General features: G+C 35.1%; 1 protein-coding gene across 6 annotated transcripts in view; it reads right to left on the bottom strand.

The window, feature by feature from the left end:
- Window positions 1-19,535, bottom strand: part of LOC145239873 (tyrosine-protein kinase JAK2-like) — a 115,482-nt gene that overhangs the window by 72,400 nt on the left and 23,547 nt on the right. For 2 of the 6 annotated variants that reach the window (XM_080103461.1, XM_080103462.1), the window contains exon 2: window positions 2,249-2,332. The exons of 2 other annotated variants lie outside the window; for them this stretch is intronic. The gene's annotated coding sequence lies outside the window, so the exon portion shown is untranslated. Of the gene's footprint in view, window positions 1-2,248; window positions 2,333-19,110; window positions 19,419-19,535 lie in introns of those variants that run through there. 2 more of the 6 variants (XM_080103460.1, XM_080103459.1) reach the window with 2 other exon arrangements.

Here is a 19,535-nt window from a genome sequence, read left to right as displayed (position 1 = left end):
TATCAAGGCTCAGGGCTAATGAATTTAAAGTGTTAGTGTAGTAATTGTTAATGATGTAAAATTGGGTAGAATTTGATTATTTATGAGGACAGCTCAAGAACTTGTTTACATTGGATTTGAAGATTACCATGTTATATTCAACTGGGAAGGAGGCCAATGAAACAAATGGTATAATAAACATTTACTCATGAAAATAAAAGTTGAACATGGTTTTCACACAAAAAAAGCAAGTTTTAAAGAATTTAAAAGCAAAAACAATGAGATTTAAAGCATGTTAAAAATCATCATTATATTCAGTTTCGCATTCAGTTGGACAGCCTTTAAGAACTGACTTCCAATCTAACCTATCTCTAGCCACGTCTTTATTTCTCTCGCTTTCATCCTTATCAGCTCCTCCCATGTTTTTTCTTGGCCTTCTTCTGCCACCTCAACTGTTCTACATCTACTAACCCAACAACTCATGTCAATTCTTTCAATGTTATCTCACAAACAACATCTCCTGTTCTGCACACATCTTCCTGCACTCTCCAGATTTAATCTTCTTCTAAGGTAATCAGATCTAAGCTTGTCACATTACACATTCATCATATCATTTCCCTCCATGCAACCTATGTCCTCAAATTTTACTGGCTAGGTTTCCCTTCTAGATATCATCGCATTAACAAAATACAATCTTATTTCAGGATAAGAAATACAATTGAAATTGATCATAATTAAACCAACACTCAATTTTATTCAAAGTTTTTGCAAAAATCAAACATAATAGATATTCTAATGGTTTCTATGCTATAATTGAACTAATAAATTATACAATTTAAATAGATATGGAAAAGTGTAAGAAACTATAGCAATGCAGGGCACCGGCTGTTTTATTGGCATGACTTATGAACAAAAATGGACAAACAAAGGAAGGTCTTGTTTGTTTTATTATTTTATTTAACTGCTCTTGACATATCGAAGGCCTTCGATAAGGTATGACATAAGGGCCTACTTCACAAGATTTCCAGCTACGGTATTACTGGAAATGTTTTCTCAATCATTAAATCATTTCTCTCTGATAGGTTCATAAGAGTAGTGGTTGATGGGCAGAAATCAGAGGCCCACAGTATTAATACTGGAGTCCCCCAGGGGTTCATCCTGGGCACAACTCTCTTCCTGATCTACATCAATGATCTCCCAAAACACATACTTAAATCATTTGTTGACATCTATGCTGATGACACGACCATCTATGGCAACATATCAAAGGCCGTAAATGACAAAGTTCTCTCTAATTGTCTCTCCTCTGATCTTCAGCGCGTGGTACAATGGGGAAAGAAATGGCTGGTCACTTTTAATGCATCTAAAACCAAGCTTCTATCTTTACATCAACACTCTGATCCCCATCTGGCATCAATTGAAATGGATGGCTCTCGTCTTGGGGAGGCTCCATGTTTTGACAAGCTTCTGGGTTTGACCTTTACTCCTGATCTGAAATGGAACACGTACATCAAATCTGTTGCCAGGGACACTGGGCAAATGGTGGGATCCTTCTACCACTCCAGAAGATATCTCACTACTAATGCAATTCTCTATCTTTATAAAAGCCAAGTATGTCCAAGGATGGAGTACTGCTGCTACATCTGGGCAGGAGCTGCTAAAAACAGCCTACCCTGCCTTGACAGAGTAAAAAATAGACTTTGTGGTTTAGTGGGGGATGCCCTTTTCTCTTCCCTGCAACCTCTCTCCCACAGAAGAGACGTTGTGAGCCTGTCTTTGTCTTATCGTTATTTTCATGGCAGGTGCTCGTCTGAACTCCAATCCCTCGTCCCCCCTCGCCAATCTTTCAAGAGAAACACCCGTCTGGCTGAAACTACTGTCAATAATTTTCCCCACTCTTTATCTGTGCCTAAATCCAAACGTAGATTCCATGAGCAAAGCTTCTTCCTTAGAACTGCACGCCAGTGGAACTCTCTGCCACTTGCCTGTTTCCCACCTGACTACAACTTGGACGTCTTCAAGTCCAACATAAACAAACTCCTGACAAACCGCCCCCTTAAGTAAGACACTCTATCAAAACCCCCAATACTAATGATTACTACAATACTACAATCAATGAGATTACTGTGCATGCAATAACCCTTATCCCTGAGTGGCCTTCGGGCCTTGATAAGAGGTGACCCCCATGTAAAAAAAAAAGCAAAAAAACTTTGTATATCCATTTATTTTTCAAAGTAATCACAATACAAATCAGTAAATATGAACTTACTGTTTGATGTAACTGAAATGGTGGAGGTCTTAATATTTTGAGATAAAATCTCTTTTTCAAAAGAAAAGAGACCAAAGAATGTCCCTAAAAAAGAAAAAAACATTGAAATATCGTAAGGCAGAAATGGATGTGGGAACGAGACAACTGTAAAGCAGAAAAGGGTTTATGTATGGGTTTCTATATTCATATTACTGTAGATATTTCCATTTTATAATTATTTATTCATCTGTTTAATTTAATCATTTTATTTTATTTTTTTATTTCTAATTATTTGTTGATTTTTTCTTTTCTTCCCGCTTTTTTTAATGAATGGGATATCAGTTATAATCAAAATTCTTACCGGAAGTAATGTTGTGAATCTGTAATAGAAACCGCATTATGTTAAACCTATCAAGTTTTTGTGTTAGGCTGTGTGCGTCAATAAAATATGCTGATTATATTTTTATTTTTATATATCTATTTGTTTATTAATATCCTATTTAAAAAAAAAGAGAAAATTTTATGTGTGTTGTCATGTATAGGGTTTCTTGATTAATATCATCACTGTTAATATAGACATTTTCATTTATATACTTACTAGCATTTCAGCCCGGCGTTGCCCGGGTGTTTGGAGGTGTATGCTGAGCAAAAAAAAAAAAAAGAGTAAATTTTTTTTTAATTTGACCCCTATTATAACCCCTTAAAATTTATAGTTTCGGGCTCAAATCACTTTATTAAATTAGATCCAGGTTCAAGGAACCTATATCTAAAATTTCAAGTGTCTAGACCCAAACTTGTCGGAGGAGTTTGGTAGAGTTCTTAAAGGTCAAATCGTTGAAATTTGACCCCTTAACAGCCAAATTTCTGGCTGACACCCGTCACATCGATTTTCCCAAATCTCAGTACCTGGTATTTCAAATTTCGAGTCTATAGACTAAAAATTGACAGAGTTATTGCGTAGGGAAATGTACACAGACAGACAGACAGACAGACAGACACGTTCACTTTTATAGATATATAGATAGATTTATCTATTTAATTTACTCATTTTTTTAATATTTTTTATTTTTAATTCTCTCTTTATCTACTTGTTCATTTATTATTTAGGTTATTTTTTCTTTTTTTCCCCTTTTGTTCTTAATTTTTAATTTTAACAAACCATAGATTATTTAGATTCCAAATGGGAATGAGTGATGTTTTGAATCTATAATAGAAACAGCGTTTAATGTGAAATCTATTCGGATTTCTATTGTGTGTAGCTATAAATGTTGTATAGGTGTGTTGTTATTACCTAAATCATACTTATATATATGTTGTGTGTATCTATAAATCTGCCGATCTTAATTTTTTTTTTTTTATATATACAATATATATATATTTTTATATTATATATAAATATTAACATATAAATTATTTATTTGATTCATTAAATTTCTTATTTTATTTTATTGTTTTGTTCATTAATATCCTGTTGTTGATGGAAGGTTTTGATATGAGGAGTGTTTCCGAAATCCTTAGGTTACCAAAGTTTCGAACTAAAACAAGGATGTTTATACGGATGTCCCAATGGGTATTGTTGCATGAGATGATGATGTGCTTGTAGAAGGAGGAGATCTGTGTGTTCAAATGTTCCTTGATGGGTATGTGTAATTGTCTGGTGGTGCTGCCTATGTAAGAGTTATTTCATTTAGCACATTTCAGATTATAGATGACATTGGTGTGCAAGCATAATTTTTAGTGTTGGGACGATTCCTAATTTTTATACGATTCCGATTCCGATTCCGATTCCAGGAAAATATTGATTAACGATTCCGATACCAAGTACGATTCCGATTCCTAGGGAATTATTGTTTTGAAATATACCAGGTAGTTTTATACTTATGGTCGGTAGTTCCCAAATATGTTCCCTAACTTTGGAAGAGATATTTTATGTCTACACCAGTACACCGTCGTGTTTTGGTTTAAATAAAATTATTATATAATAAACTAAACGGAAAACTTAGCAAAATTTATTTTAGAGAAAATTTATTTTACTTAATTGGAATACAGAAAAAAAACTCAAAGAAAATAGAATTTATCCTTCAGAGAAAAAACAAATAAAATAGAATTTATATAACAGAACAAAAACAAGAAAATTAGAGAATAAATACACACGATTCATTATTTTGGTCCTCATAATTAACAGATTTAATGAATTAAATAAAAAAAAATATAGCGGAAGAGAAAGAAAATATATACTAATTAAATATAAAAAAGATAAATATTTAATTTAATAATTTATAAATGAACGTGCGTAATGAAAAAAAAAAAAAAACAATATACCATGTGACATGGCGCCGTAGATACAAAATAACCTTTCCAAAGTTAACAACCATATATGAGAAATACCATTAATCGAAAGTTTTTGTGTTTTGTACCAAAAAGGTAGGTATAGCAAAAAGTTACAATTAAAGGAATTTCAAAAACGGTTTTTTGTTTGGCTATTGATAGTTGTATTTGTGACGGCTGTTCTTCAGACCTCCATAATTCACAAGGAGTAGTTAACACCTATTATTTTTTCTTACTTTTTCATTGCTTTTACACGTTGTTTCTAACGTGAAGAATAAGTTTAGCCAAACTAATTTTGAAATAGGGTATATCAAAGGAACACATATAAAAATGATACCACTATAAAAAACAAATGAAATACTAGATAAAATTGAGCAAACATAATTACCAAAATTACAGAAAACGATAAAAAAAAAATGGTGAAGTTTGTTGAGTGAAATGAATTATTGAAAGAAAATTAATTGAACTAATAGAAATGTTAAATAAAAAAATGTCACATTTCAATACTTTTTTCAATAATTAAATTCTCAGGGTTGTCGAAATTAAAAATTAAGTGATTTTTTTTTATTAGACTTCTTTCGAAGCTTGTTACCTTGAAAAATACATTTAAAACCCTGTTTTTTTAAATAAATTGAAAAATAAACGCAATTAAAAAAATTTAATTGATAATTGAAACTTTAAAAACATATTAAACATTGAAAAATTACTTATCTCACAAATTAACGTCCAATAAAGTAGATCCAGTCTTCGTACAAGAATTCGGTTATAATAAATATATCTTTCCCAAACTTAAAAATTAAATCTTTTTTTTTTTTTTTTTTGAGAGAGAGAGTGCTTTAAAATCGCCAGGGAGTGCCGCCTAAAATTTTAAAGAAGTAAATTTTAGGAGTTTAGTGCCTTTCAAAGACGGTTATCATAATTTATTATCATCATTTAATTTCCTTTTTTTCCTCCCCCCACACCTTTCCACGTGGTTCAGTAGTTAACCAGTCCTACTGTTGGTGTCAGTCAGCTATCTTTACCTAAGTTTTAATTTCTAGTTAAAAGAATTTTTCATGAATGGAATCAGCATTTTTAAAAATTATTTTTTTAGTTGTATATATTGTATTTACTCTTTGAAGTTAAGGAGGGTTAAAAAAAATTGGTGACACCTAGATGGTGACGTAGACAAAAAAAAAAAAAGACACTGCGATTTCGACCCTCACTAATAAAACTGCTCTGAGTGACTAGTTGGTAATTTTTTGTTCCTTTTCTTTTTTATTTTGCTCCTCCAAATTTATTTGGATGCATCATAGTTAAATGTTTTAACATGTTGGTTGTGGTCATGTTAGATGGTTTTATTCCTCGCGATATTTTAATTTGACAGACTTTGCAAATGGCTTTCAACTCATCATCTTCATCAACTTCAAAAAGTTTCCATGGAAGACTTTTTTTGGACTTTGGCGTTGTGCGTTCTATCCCAACCATTATCAATGGACCAGAGGTCATCTAGTCAGCGTCAGACAAGGCCAAACTATTTGCAAAGAACTTTGCAGCTAATTCTACCCTATGCGACGCAGGCCATCAACTCCCCATATTTCCTCCTACAACACAGAACAAGCTAGGTAACATACAAATATCCGTGCATGAGGTCGCCAAGCTAATCAAGAACCTAGATTCTAGTAAGGCAACTGACCCTGATGGCATCCCAATTATAGTGTTAAAAAAGCTTCAACCAGAACTTGCTCCCATACTTACGAAACTATTTAAGCACTGCCTTAAGGAGAAGTGCTTTCCGACCCCCTGGAAGACCTCATCAGTTTGCCCTGTGTTTAAGAATTCAGGTGATAAGTCCTCTCCCTCCCAGTACAGACCAATAAGTCTCCTGTGTGTTATGAGTAAGTTGCTGGAATCCATATTAAATAGAGAAATAGTCAACCACCTCAGCAGGAATAACCTTCTTAGTGACACACAATATGGTTTCCGCTCTGCAAGATCTACCGCAGATGTGCTGACGGTTATATTCCACAGGATTAGTGAATCTCTTGACAAAGGCTTCCTTTCCAGGGCAATTGCTCTTGACATATCAAAGGCCTTCGACAAGGTATGGCATAAGGGTCTACTTCACAAGATTTCCAGCTACGGTATAACTGGAAATGTGTTCTCTATCATTAAATCATTTCTCTCCGAAGGCTCATAAGAGTAGTGGTAGATCGACAAAAATCGGAGGCCTGCAATATAAATGCTGGAGTCCCTCAGGGGTCAATCCTGGGCTCAACTCTCTTCCTGATCTACATCAATGGCCTTCCTAAACACATACTTAAATTATTCGTTGACATATGACACGACCATCTACGGCAACACATCAAAGGCTGTAAATGACAAAGTTCTCTCTGATTCTCTCTCCTCTGATCTCGAGCGCGTGGTTCAGTGGGGGAAGATGTGGCTGGTTACCTTTAATGCATCCAAAACCAAACTCCTATCCTTACATCATCAACGCTCTGATCCCTAGCTGGCATCAACTGTGATGGATGGCTCTCATCTGGGTGAGGCCCCGTGTTTTGACAAGCTTCTGGGTTTGACCTTTACTCCTGATCTGAAATGGAACACGTACATCAAGTCTGTCGCCAAGGTCGCTGGAAAGATGGTGGGATCCTTCTACCGCTCCAGAAGATATTTCACTACTGATGCAATTCTCTATCTATATAAAAGCCAAGTATGTCCAAGGATGGAATACTGTTGCCATATCTGGGCAGGAGCTGCCAAAAACAGCCTATCATGCCTTGACAGAGTACAAAATAGTCTCCGTGGTTTAGTGGGGGATGCTCTTTTCTCTATCCTACAACCTCTCTCCCACAGAAGAGACGTTGCGAGCTATCCTTGTTTGATCATTATTTTCATGGCAGGTGCTCGTCTGAACTCCAATCCCTGGTCCCCCCCTCGCCAATCTTTCACGAAAAACACCCGTCTAGCTGAATCCACTGTGAAAAATTTCCCCCACTCTGTGCCTAAATCAAAACGCGGATTCCATGAACAAAGCTTCTTTCTTAGAACTGCACACCTGTGGAACTCTGTTCCGTCTGCCTGCTTCCCACCGGACTACAACTTGGATGTCTTCAAGTCCAATGTTAACAAATTCCTAATGAACCGCCCCCTTAAGTAAACACTTCATCAAATCTCCACGCTAACGTAATGTAATTCCAATAACCCTTATCCCTGAGTGGTATCCGGGCCTTGATAAGTGGTGATAACTGTGTAAAAAAAAAAAAAAAATCCGCTAAAAAAGACAAAAAGAAAAAAATATAAAGGGATGGGGCGGTAAATTGTACCAACCGGTAGTTAACAAAAAAAACTTATAGAATTTAATTTTTGAAACCAATGTATAAAAGTTTACATAATGAAATGCAAATATGCATTTTCTTTTGAATTTTTTTTTTTTTTTGGTTGACTGTGTTCAATTCACACATGGTTGATGCGGTTCAATATTGCTAAACTATAAGTCTTAAGTAAAATTCTATTCATAAATACTTTTTAAAATGAAATTATTTAATTAATCGTAAATATTATTTAGACATAAAAATTAATTGATTACAAAACCTTTTAAAAATATATATATTAATTTCTTTTTCGTTCGGCAAAAAACTGCGCAAAACACTTTTAATTTTCAATTTAAAATTCTAGAAAAAAGATTATATTATTCTGCTTTTAATATAATCAAATTCAGGGTTTTATCTTTCTGGAGAAAAAAATTTAAAAAATGGATTTTATTTCAATGAAATTAAAAAAAAAAACTTGACTGAATTGAATTAATTACCCTTGAATTAACGAAGGGGTTATTTAATAACTTTAGGTTTGGAAGAGATAGGTATGGGGTCGATTGTTTGGAAACATCAAAAGAAGCCGACAACTGTCAAAACTTTGCGAAATAATACAACGTGATCAATTTCATTTTAGAGATATTTCTTTCAAAAGCCTTCTTTTAAAAAAAGAAAAAAAAGTACATTGTTCTATTAAACCGTTTACTGTTTAAATAATTTGACTTTGCTCGTTTTATTTTAAGAAAATATAAGTTGAAAAAGCATTTTCATTCACTATTAGAAGATTTGTCAGTAAAAAAAACAATCGCCAAAAAGATAAGCGTTTTTTTTTTTTATTTTTACTCGCAATGTAGAGCCCTGCATACTTCTTTTCAAGTTAACTCTTTTGTAGTTTTGATTACAATAGATCTGAATGAATGAACCTTGTAAGGGAGGGGCACTAAGCATTGCCCTGTTAATAATGAATTTCTTTGGTTTCTTTTTATAACATGCTACATTTCTCTCTTGCGGTTAGAAATATCAGGAAATTTTTTTTCTTTTTTTCAACATCAGACTAAAAGAATCGTAATGAAGGAATCGGAAAATTAAGGTATTTTTTAACGATGCGATTCCGATACCTCCCAAAATACACGATTCTTACGATTAACGATTCCGATTCCGATTAATCGTCCCACCACTAATAATTTTGTTAGAAATTGGGCAATTGGTCATGTAAACAGGTATTGGGTGTATTGATCAAGTATTTTTTGGAAAGGTGTTGTCGTAAAGAGGTAACACTGTGAATGAGTTGGATGTCCAGTTTCTCGCTATATATAGCCTTGCGGATCATGGTGAAGATTCTATGATTGAGGCACATCATCAACAACAGACTTGAACTTAACTCCCTTCATTATATGACCACTTCCCCATAACTTTCCTAGATTCTTATTAATTTTGTTGTCTGTTCAGTACATACATATACATTTGTGTGCGTGTGTATTTATATATACATTTATGAATATTTATGTGTGTATATATGTGTATACACACCATTAACCATCCTTACTTAGCCTACACTATAACTGTAACTTTTCTGACACTACCCCTGCTACACCCTAAAATAATGCTACACTATTCCATCCTTTCCAAACCCATTCATACCCCATCCGTATATATACCTATATATTTTGTACCCTATATTACTCCAAATTTATGCATTATAGTCAAAACAGCAAATTTATAAGGACTCAGTATATATCAAGGCAATATATAGGCACATGCATGTGGCAACTCATATACGTTTAGCACTCAGCCATAATCTTTCCTGTTTAGCACTCAGCCATAATCTTTCCTGTTTAGCACACAGCCATAATCTTTCCTGTTTAGCACTCAGCCATAATCTTTCCTGTTTAGCACTCAGCCATAATCTTTCCTGTTTTGCACTCAGCTATAATCTTTCCTGTTTAGCACTCAGCCATAATCTTTCCTGTTTAGCACTCAGCCATAATCTTTCCTGTTTAGCACTCAGCCATAATCTTTCCTGTTTAGCACTCAGCCATAATCTTTCCTGTTTAGCACTCAGCCATAATCTTTCCTGTTTAGCACTCAGCCATAATCTTTCCTGTTTTGCACTCAGCCATAATCTTTCCTGTTTAGCACTCAGCCATAATCTTTCCTGTTTAGCACTCAGCCATAATCTTTCCTGTTTAGCACTCAGCCATAATCTTTCCTGTTTTGCACTCAGCCATAATCTTTCCTGTTTAGCACACAGCCATAATCTTTCCTGTTTAGCACTCAGCCATAATCTTTCCTGTTTAGCACTCAGCCATAATCTTTCCTGTTTAGCACTCAGCCATAATCTTTCCTGTTTAGCACTCAGCCATAATCTTTCCTGTTTAGCACTCAGCCATAATCTTTCCTGTTTAGCACTCAGCCATAATCTTTCCTGTTTAGCACTCAGCCATAATCTTTCCTGTTTAGCACTCAGCCATAATCTTTCCTGTTTAGCACTCAGCCATAATCTTTCCTGTTTTGCACTCAGCCATAATCTTTCCTGTTTTGCACTCAGCCATAATCTTTCCTGTTTAGCACACAGCCATAATCTTTCCTGTTTAGCACTCAGCCATAATCTTTCCTGTTTAGCACTCAGCCATAATCTTTCCTGTTTAGCACTCAGCCATAATCTTTCCTGTTTAGCACTCAGCCATAATCTTTCCTGTTTAGCACTCAGCCATAATCTTTCCTGTTTTGCACTCAGCCATAATCTTTCCTGTTTAGCACTCAGCCATAATCTTTCCTGTTTTGCACTCAGCTATAATCTTTTCTGTTTAGCACTCAGCCATAATCTTTCCTGCATCATAGACGATCCAATATGAAGAAAAAAAAATTTTTTTTAAACAATTAAAAAATAAAATAAATAAACAAATAAATAAGTATATATATATATATATATATATATATATATATATATATATATATATATATATACACACATACATATATATCTATGCATGTGTGTTCGGATATGAGTGTATACATATATATATGAATTAAAAAAATTAACAAATAAATAAATGGAACTAAAAACTAAATACTAAAATCTAAGTTTGAAATAAAATGATATAAAACAAACAATTAGAAATAATTGAAAATAGATAAATAAATTAGAACACAATACATTATAAGAAAAAAAAATGCCAAGGCAACACACAAGTCAATATAATAAGAAGAAGAAGTAGAAGAAAGATAGTTTATTTGAGCTAACTAAAAATCTCAAAGCAATGCTTATACTTGGCCTTTGGGCCAAAATCACAGTGTAGTATCTGTTCTGATGCTACACTTCACCTTTTTTGTCCTCGGTCAGTGGAGGTCAAATCCTTCATAGAGAAGAAATTCTTCATCAGTGAGACGATTTTATCTTTGTTCCTATCCAGAATGCCCCCTCTTTAAGGGAGCTGGATTTTCCCCACATTAAAAACCAACATTGTGTCTAATTCTGCCCTCGTGGTGAGTCAAGTAAATAGAACATTACTCCTGATCTTAAATGGAACACGTACATCAAATCTGTTGCCAAGGCCGCTGGAAAAATGGTGGGATCTTTCTATCGATCCGGTAGATATCTCACTGCTGATGCTATTCTCTATCTATATAAGAGCCAGGTACGTCCAAGGATGGAATACTGTTGCCACATCTGGGCAGGAGCTGCTAGAAAGGACTTGTCCTGCCTTGATAAAGTTCAAAATAGACTTCGTAGCCTCATAGGAGATGTCCTTTTCTCCTCCTTGCAACCTCTATCTCACAGAAGAGATGTTGCGAGTTTGTCTCTGATGTATCATTATTTTCATGGAAAGTGTTCGACTGAGCTTCAATCTATGGTCCCTTTCACAAGAAACACTTGTCTAGCTGTAAACACTATCAATAATTCCCCCCACTCTTTATCTGTGCCTAAACCTAAACGTAGATTCCATGAACAAAGCTTCTTTCTTAGAACTGCACGCCTGTGGAATTGTCTTCCGATTTCCTGCTTTCCGGCTGACTTCAACATGGTTGTGTTCAAGTCTAAAGTAAATAAGTTCTTGATGAGCCGTTCCATATAAGTTACCAAATTTACCAAATTTTCATTACTAATGATTACTATATTGTCCAATTTCTAATGTACACTCTTTAACCCTTATCCTTGAGTGGCCTCTGGGCCTTGATAATGTGGTGATGCCTATGTAAAAAAAAAAAAAAGAAAAAAGAAACATAATTATGTTATGATCTGACAACAATGTTTGTTATAATAATCATTTAAAAAAAAAAGGATATTAATAAACAAATCACTAAATAAAATAAGAAAATTTAATTAATCAAATAAATAATTTATATATTAATATTTATATATAAAATAAAAAATGAAAAAAAATTAAGATCAGCAGATTTTTGTTAGTTTAGGTACATATTTATCTGTCTATATAACTAGCATGATTGCCCGGTGTTGCCTGGGTGTTTGGAGGTGTGTGTTGAGCAAAAAAAAAAAAAAAACAGTGGTAGTAGGAAGGCAGGCTCGCACCCATATCGCGAAGGAGGAAAAGAATGGAAAAAAAGTGACGTCTTTGCTGTTACGTCCACCACCAAACCAGAAGTGATGTAGGTTTAAATTAAGGCTAGACAATCGAAATTGCAAAATGGTAAACATTCAAGGAGACTGTTTCTAAAACTGCTAAGGAGGTTCTTTGTACAAAGACAATAGGTCAACTGGTTTTACCAGAATGATGAACAAATTAAAGAAGCTCTCAAGGCAAAGAATAAAGTCTATATTTAATGGTAGAATGATCATTATTCTGTATGGAAATGCAAAGCTTTCAAAGCTCAACTCTGATCAAAAAACAAGAAGGATTGAGTAAATCCTGGTAATAACAATTTAGTAATCTGCTCAATTGGCCATCTTCAGTCAACTGGCAAAAACACTAGAGGATGACCTCCAATCTGTAGTGGAATGGGGACATAAATGGATGTCACATTCAATGCTGCCAAGACTAAACTGGTTTCCTTCAATAATTACAAGGAACCTTCTCTGCCACCAATAGCAATGTCTGAGAGTACATCTTTCAAACTGCTTGGCCTAATGTTCACAGGAAACATGAGTTAGAACAATTATATTGAAAACATTGCCAGGGCCGCTGCGAAAAAGGTAGGTTCTCTCTACCGTGCTAGAAAACTACTGACACCTGAAAGTATCCTGTACCTCTATAAGGCCACCATTCGCCCATGTATGTAGTATTGTTGTCACATTTGGGCTAGTGCATCTGCTACTAGTCTCTCGCTCCTAGACAAGGTTAAAAAAAGAGTCGCCAATCTGATAGGTCCTGAACTGGCATCTAAGCTTCAGCCTCTGTTCCATCGATGAAATGTTGCATCCCTCTGCCTGTTCTACAAGTATTTTAATAGTGAATGCTCTGACGAACTGCAGACACTTGTGCCCCCATGACGTAGACACCCTCGACAAACCTGACAGGCAGCTAAATCCCACCCCCACACAGTAGAGATCCCTAGATGTAAAAGATCTTTCTACTCCAGTAGTTTCTTCCCCAGAATCGCTAGACTCTGGAATTCCATTCCAGGTTCCTGCTTCCCTAACTGTACTGACATGCAGAAGTTCAAGTGCAATGTGAACCGACATCTTGCTGCCCAAATCCCAACATAGTGCCCCAGTAGTTGCTGCCCCTGATAGTAGCCCCCTACACCAAAGTGGCAATGTGCCTTGTTTGGGGTGAAAATGTAATAAAAAAAAAAAAGAAAAACCTCAGAGACACTCAATTAGATCTCTTAGCAACCAATTCAGGACACCCTTGCTGAGCCACTAACAATGGCAGAAATCAAGAAAGGAATCATTCAAGCTCAGGTAAACAGCTAGAAAGAATGGAATACCTGCTGAAATCTACAAGGTGGCAGGCACAAATGCATTGGAAGCTTTTCATGAATTGGTAGCTGAGGGATATAATTGAGTGTCTCTGAGTTGACTGAAGATGGCCAATTGAGCAGATTACTAAATTGTTACGACCAGGATTTACTCAATCCTTCTTGGTTTTGATCAAAATGAATTTGGGAGGATTATACACTAGATGACTTTTGAGATGCCTTGTTCTTGTCTCAGCACAAGGGTAGCAAAACTGATTGTGGAAACTAAAGAGGTGTATCACTTTCCATCAGTGATTTGTCAGTGATTCTTAATCGACTTATTACTGTCCTTAAAAAGAGCTTGTCAGAAGCACAGTGTAGTGAAAGATTGGAGCTAGAGGTCTACATTCGCTACAGTCTGGACGGTTTCCTTTTTGACCTGTGCCAACCCAATACCTAGACCTGTCCAGACCTCATCCAAGAAGTTCTCTTTGCCAACAACTGTGCTCTAGTGGCGGATGCTGAATCCCATCTGCAATGGATACTAAACTGCTTTCCAGAAGCCTCCAAACTGGTGTTTTGTCAATATGCACCAGAAACAAACCACCAAACCCCAACTACTGTCATTGACAACACTCAGCTGAAGAATGTGGAACACTTCCAGTATTTAGAAAGTACCATCACCAACAGCTTCTTGAACAGAGAAATTGATGCATGTATTAACAAAGCTAGCAGACCTTTAGAAAAACTCAAAAACAAAGTGCTCAATCAGCACAACAACGTTTGAGTACAAAACTGAAAGTGTACAATGCAGTAATTCTCCCCTGCTTTCTTTATGGATGTGAAACTTGGACAGTGTACCATAAATTGGAGAAATTCCACATGTGTGCTCTACTTTCTGTCTTTGGAATCCATTGGCAGGACCGCATTACTAATCTTGAGGTCCTAAACCAAGCCAAATCATCAAACAGTGTATGCTCATCAGGGCTCAACTGCGGTAGGTAGATCATGTCATCTGCATGGAAGAATGCTGTCTGTTAAGGCGCTTGTTGTATGGAGAACTTGAAAAACAAAAAAGAAACCATAGTCGTGCAAAAAATGCTACAAGGACACAGTCAAAACTAATCTACAGTGGTGCAAAATTAGGCCAAAGGAATTGGAGGACTGTGCCAGTGATCGATCAAACTGGTGAGCCACCCATGATCCCAATATTGGAAATTCTCAACGAAAACATGCACAGCCCACTTCTACTAATTTTCTTTTCTTTTTTAATTCTTTTCCAGCAGATTATTATCGTTACTAATCTGCCATATTATCCCCCCAAAAAAGAAAAAAAATATTTTAATATTTGTAAGGGTGCTCGGCTTCTGATACAAAGTTCTAGTAAATCGATCCCCCATATTGGAACCACTTGATTGACGAGAACATACACACCCTTCTTATATAAAGGATTTTTCATTTATTAATATAAGAGAAATGACATTAAAACCTTTATTATCCAATGTGTTTTGTATTGTTTTCACATATGAAACACAAAAAACAATGTATTTCGTATTGTTTTTACTGGTCGTCATGTTTGTTTACACAAGTAAAAATTGAATGTGCACGAAAACAAACACAACAACCAGTGAAAACGATATTGAATACATTGAATAAAGGTCTTAATATCATTGCCCTTAGATTGATAAATGAAAAATCCTTTATATAAGAGAAGTGTACGTGTTTTCGCCGAGTAGTTCCAATATATTTGAATATTGATTTATTTGCATTTTTTTTTTGATAATATGGTAGATTAGTGTCCAATTGATAATAATCTGCTGAAAAAAATATAAAATGAAAACAGATGAAAAGAAAGCAAAACACAAGGAGGATGCATTGTACAGGTCCACCAACAATACTAAATAGAAACAAACCCAATAAATGTCACAGTAAAACCTATTGGGAGGGTGTCTATCAGTATTTTGTTTTATTTTTTCCCATTTTTACAAAAATAAATAATCAAATATTTGGTCTGGTTATTATTATTATTTTTTTGAGAATATAATAAAATGTCTGGTTTTTTAGGGTGAGGATCTATTTTAAATACTTGTTTAAGCAAGAAGCAATTTTACAATAATGAATTTTGTTATTTTATAAAAAATAGTTTGCTTTTCTTTAAACCATCATAATATTGATATATCGCATAGATGATCCTATTTCTACTTGCCTGGTTGAATGTTGTTTGCTGCTCACTTTTAAACTGAGTTGTCTATTCTTCTGGAATCCACAATAAAATTAAATTAAGTAAACTTGAAATCCAAACAGAAGAAAAGCCAACCTGAAGAACTCTTGGGGGAAACAGCCCCAAAGGGGAACTCTAATACTCTGAGCTCCACAAAGAGGGAGCTAAGCCAGCAATAAGGTCAGGCAGAGAGGGTTGTGTTCAACGTCTGTGTAAGGGAGACTTGAGACTGCCTGACTTGAGGTGTCATTGAGACGCCGAGAGGCTGGCTTTCCTGAGTCAAACCTTGACAGAAGAGTCTGCATGGAACCCTGCGATCAATTCTACCATTCCTGACCTCATCCTCGACCACACGGTCAAGGCTCATCATAAGTTGTGGGGCAACATGTAGTTCATCAGAGTGTAAAGCCACGCTCAGGAAACTCCCAAGAACTCGTGACCTTTCACGGTTTTCGAGAAAAGAACTACATAGGAAATTAGTGAAGGGGGCTGCCAACAACCCACCCATCAAGCATTTGGAGTTGTCGAAGGAGGAGATCTGCTTTAAATGGAGCTGGGCGACAGGTTAGAGTTATCTCAACAATTCTGTATTTTCCTTGACCTGGTGATTGGCCTGAAACGTGTTGCTCCTCAATGCCATATAACACAATACTGAACTAGTGGAGTCACTCATTGCAGAACCCCAACAGAAGAAATGCCAGAACACTTGTTCTTGAAATGCAGTGAACTCTGGCAGTACTAGACGTATGTCAACAAGGTGACGGCTCATATTGATCCCAAACATCCTTGTCTGCTTAACACATTTTACGTCATCCACTATGCTAAGCCGTTGTGGAACAGAGAGAGAGAGAGAGAGAGAGAGAGAGAGAGAGAGAGAGAAATGGTATTTCTCGCAATTCTAGCTATAGCAAGAATGGTGGTGTGGACATTGCAACTGAATGAGAAACGTGAGGTTGAATCTTTCTGCGTTCTTCAAGCACGAATTGAAGGTCAAGATCAGATGTGATGGGAAGAGATTACATCCCATGGCCTGTGACAGAAGATGGATCAAAATAGCAAGCTTGTGTGCACAAAGAGGTGCTAAGTTGGAATACGTGTTCTCTGCTTGAGCATGGCGTGCACGGTTCCAGGTCCTGTCGGAGCCAAGATCCCGTGAAGTAAGCCCTTTGTTTAGTTTAGGTTCTTAGCTAGTCAAGTGAATGCCCCCCCCTTCCCAATAGGAAACCTTCGAGATGCCCACATTCCAACTTTTCTTTTCGTCCCTTGTCACCCAATTAATAAATTCCATCTTGGAGTGACATCACATACCCCACAAATCCCGCACGGGTTTGTATTACTGTGCACATAGATTCGAAAAGGTTGTCAAAAAACAAATATATAACAAATAAATATTATCAAAGGCAAGATAAGTTACTTTTCTACCAAACAGGATACATTTTTTTGTTTTTATTCAATGTAACATGTTTATTCAGATCGAAAAACATGCAGTGTTTACCGATGTATTGGAAAATTCAAAATGGCGCCCGACACTCTCTTTAACGTGGTAAGTTTGGGAAAAGGTGTTATAAATAATAAACTAGATAAAATACTATTAAAAAAAAAAACACCGAATATATGTCAACTTATGTCACGGTAACATATAATGAGCGAATTTCTAACATTGCCATTTTGAATTTTCCAATACATCGGTAAACACTGTATGCTTTTCGAGCTGAATAAACATGTTACATTGAATAAAAATACGAAAAATATATCCAGTTAGGTAGAAAAGTAACTTATCTTGCCTTTGATAACATTTATTTGTTATATATTTTGTTTTGGTGGACGTTTAGTAAACTGCCCCATCTCTAAATTCCATAATTTTTTTTTTTTTTTTTTTTTTTTGCACGTTAATCTCATCGATTACAACCGAAAAAAAAAAAAATTGAAAACCATATTTTTATGACTTTTATTGTCGGGATAAGTTTTCAATTACAACGTTCTATTAAATTGAGCAGCAGCAGCAGCACGTACTTTGTGAGCATCACCGAAAAAAACATTGCGACTTTCACGCGACCGGTGTTTATTCCCGTTTAAAAAAATTGTGGAATTTAGAAGTCGGGTCAATTTCCTAAAGGTCCGTCAAATATTTTTTATAACGTTTATCATCAGAGATCAATTTAAATCAAAACGTGATATTTTAATTGAACACACACTTTGTGACCATTTCTCTCACGTCACCGGTAAATATTCCTGTCTAAGAGAGGGGTTAGAGTAAATTTTTACTTTCTTTCCAACTCGATGAGGACTTTTCAAGTTTTTGGATATGCTGAAAACGAATATCATAGTAATGTCCTATTTTAGCGTCGGTAAGACATTTCCAAAAATATTCGATTTAAACAAAAAGTCGAATACAAAGTTTAATAATCTATATAAAAAAATTTTTGGCTTATGAGTAAAAAACTATTTTTTACTCATAACCCCCCAAAAATACATTTGACAATTCAACGGGTCCAACTTTTAGCATTTATTTAAAAAAAGAAAGAAAGAAATTTAATGTATTCAAGTTGAAGACATTAAATTATAAAATACTATTCAACGAAAAGAAAAAAAAAAAAAAAAACATGTTCATTAGGTCTCTATGTTTGTACAGACACCAGTCCAGTCACTGGATCCACAAAATGTCATGAGTGGTTTAACTGTCCCATGTTGATAGAACAATTGTGCGAGCCTTCTGTGACTCCTCCGGTCTCCACCTCCACTCATCCGTGTATAAGACAAAGGAGGGCGTTAAGAAAGTTCCCTTTTAGACTGGAATATTCACCGATCCGCGGTCCGGTCACATGAGAGAGTCAGTCGCAATATTTTTCTCGGTTTTTGTCACAAAGTGTGTGTTCAATTTAGTAGAACGTTATAATTGAAAACTGATTCCCAACGATAAAAGCCATAAAAAATATTTATTTTCACAATTTGTTTTTTTAATCTAAAAGTTAAGTTTGTAATCGATGAGATTAACGTGAAAAAAAGTGTAAATCGTTGAAATTTAAAGGTGGAGCCCAAATTTCCTAAACGTCCGCCGTCGCATAAAACGAAATAAAACAAAATTTTATATATATATATATATATATATACGTCTACCTTCATAGGGATGAAAGATCGAATTAGGACATAAAAAATAATTAATAAATAGGTTTGTTTACCTTTTTTCTTTTGCAGTTTTGTTGTTGTTTTTTTTAGGGGGGGGGGGTTCTGTATCTTGTTTTTTTTTGTTTTTTTTTAAGAGAAACAAGGCCCGATTATTTACGGCGAGAAAAACAAAACCAATAAAATGTTATATTTAACTCATTCAGTGTTTTGTTTTTTTAAATAGGTCCAGTGAGTGAAAATGTTTGGGAAGAGGATGAGGTAGAATTCCAGTTTTGTTTTAGAAAATAAGGCGTCATTTTTCGAAAAAAAAAACTTTGTCAGATTTGAAAGTTCACTTTGTTGACATAGGTCACAGAACGTTGACAAGAGTGAATCCGCTTTTAAAAAATAAAAAACTGCTCTCAACTTCTGGTTTTTTCTCCCTTTCTTTTTAAACTTAGATTTTTCTCCATTGATTTCTAAAATTTACAATATATAT

Source organism: Euprymna scolopes, chromosome 19 (genome assembly GCF_053919585.1).
Source record: "Euprymna scolopes isolate OS-2025 chromosome 19, ASM5391958v1, whole genome shotgun sequence".
NCBI classification, from domain to species: Eukaryota; Metazoa; Mollusca; class Cephalopoda; order Sepiida; family Sepiolidae; genus Euprymna; species Euprymna scolopes.
The sequence above is the reverse complement of the archived record's forward strand: the minus strand, read 5'-3'. Positions and strand labels throughout refer to the sequence as shown.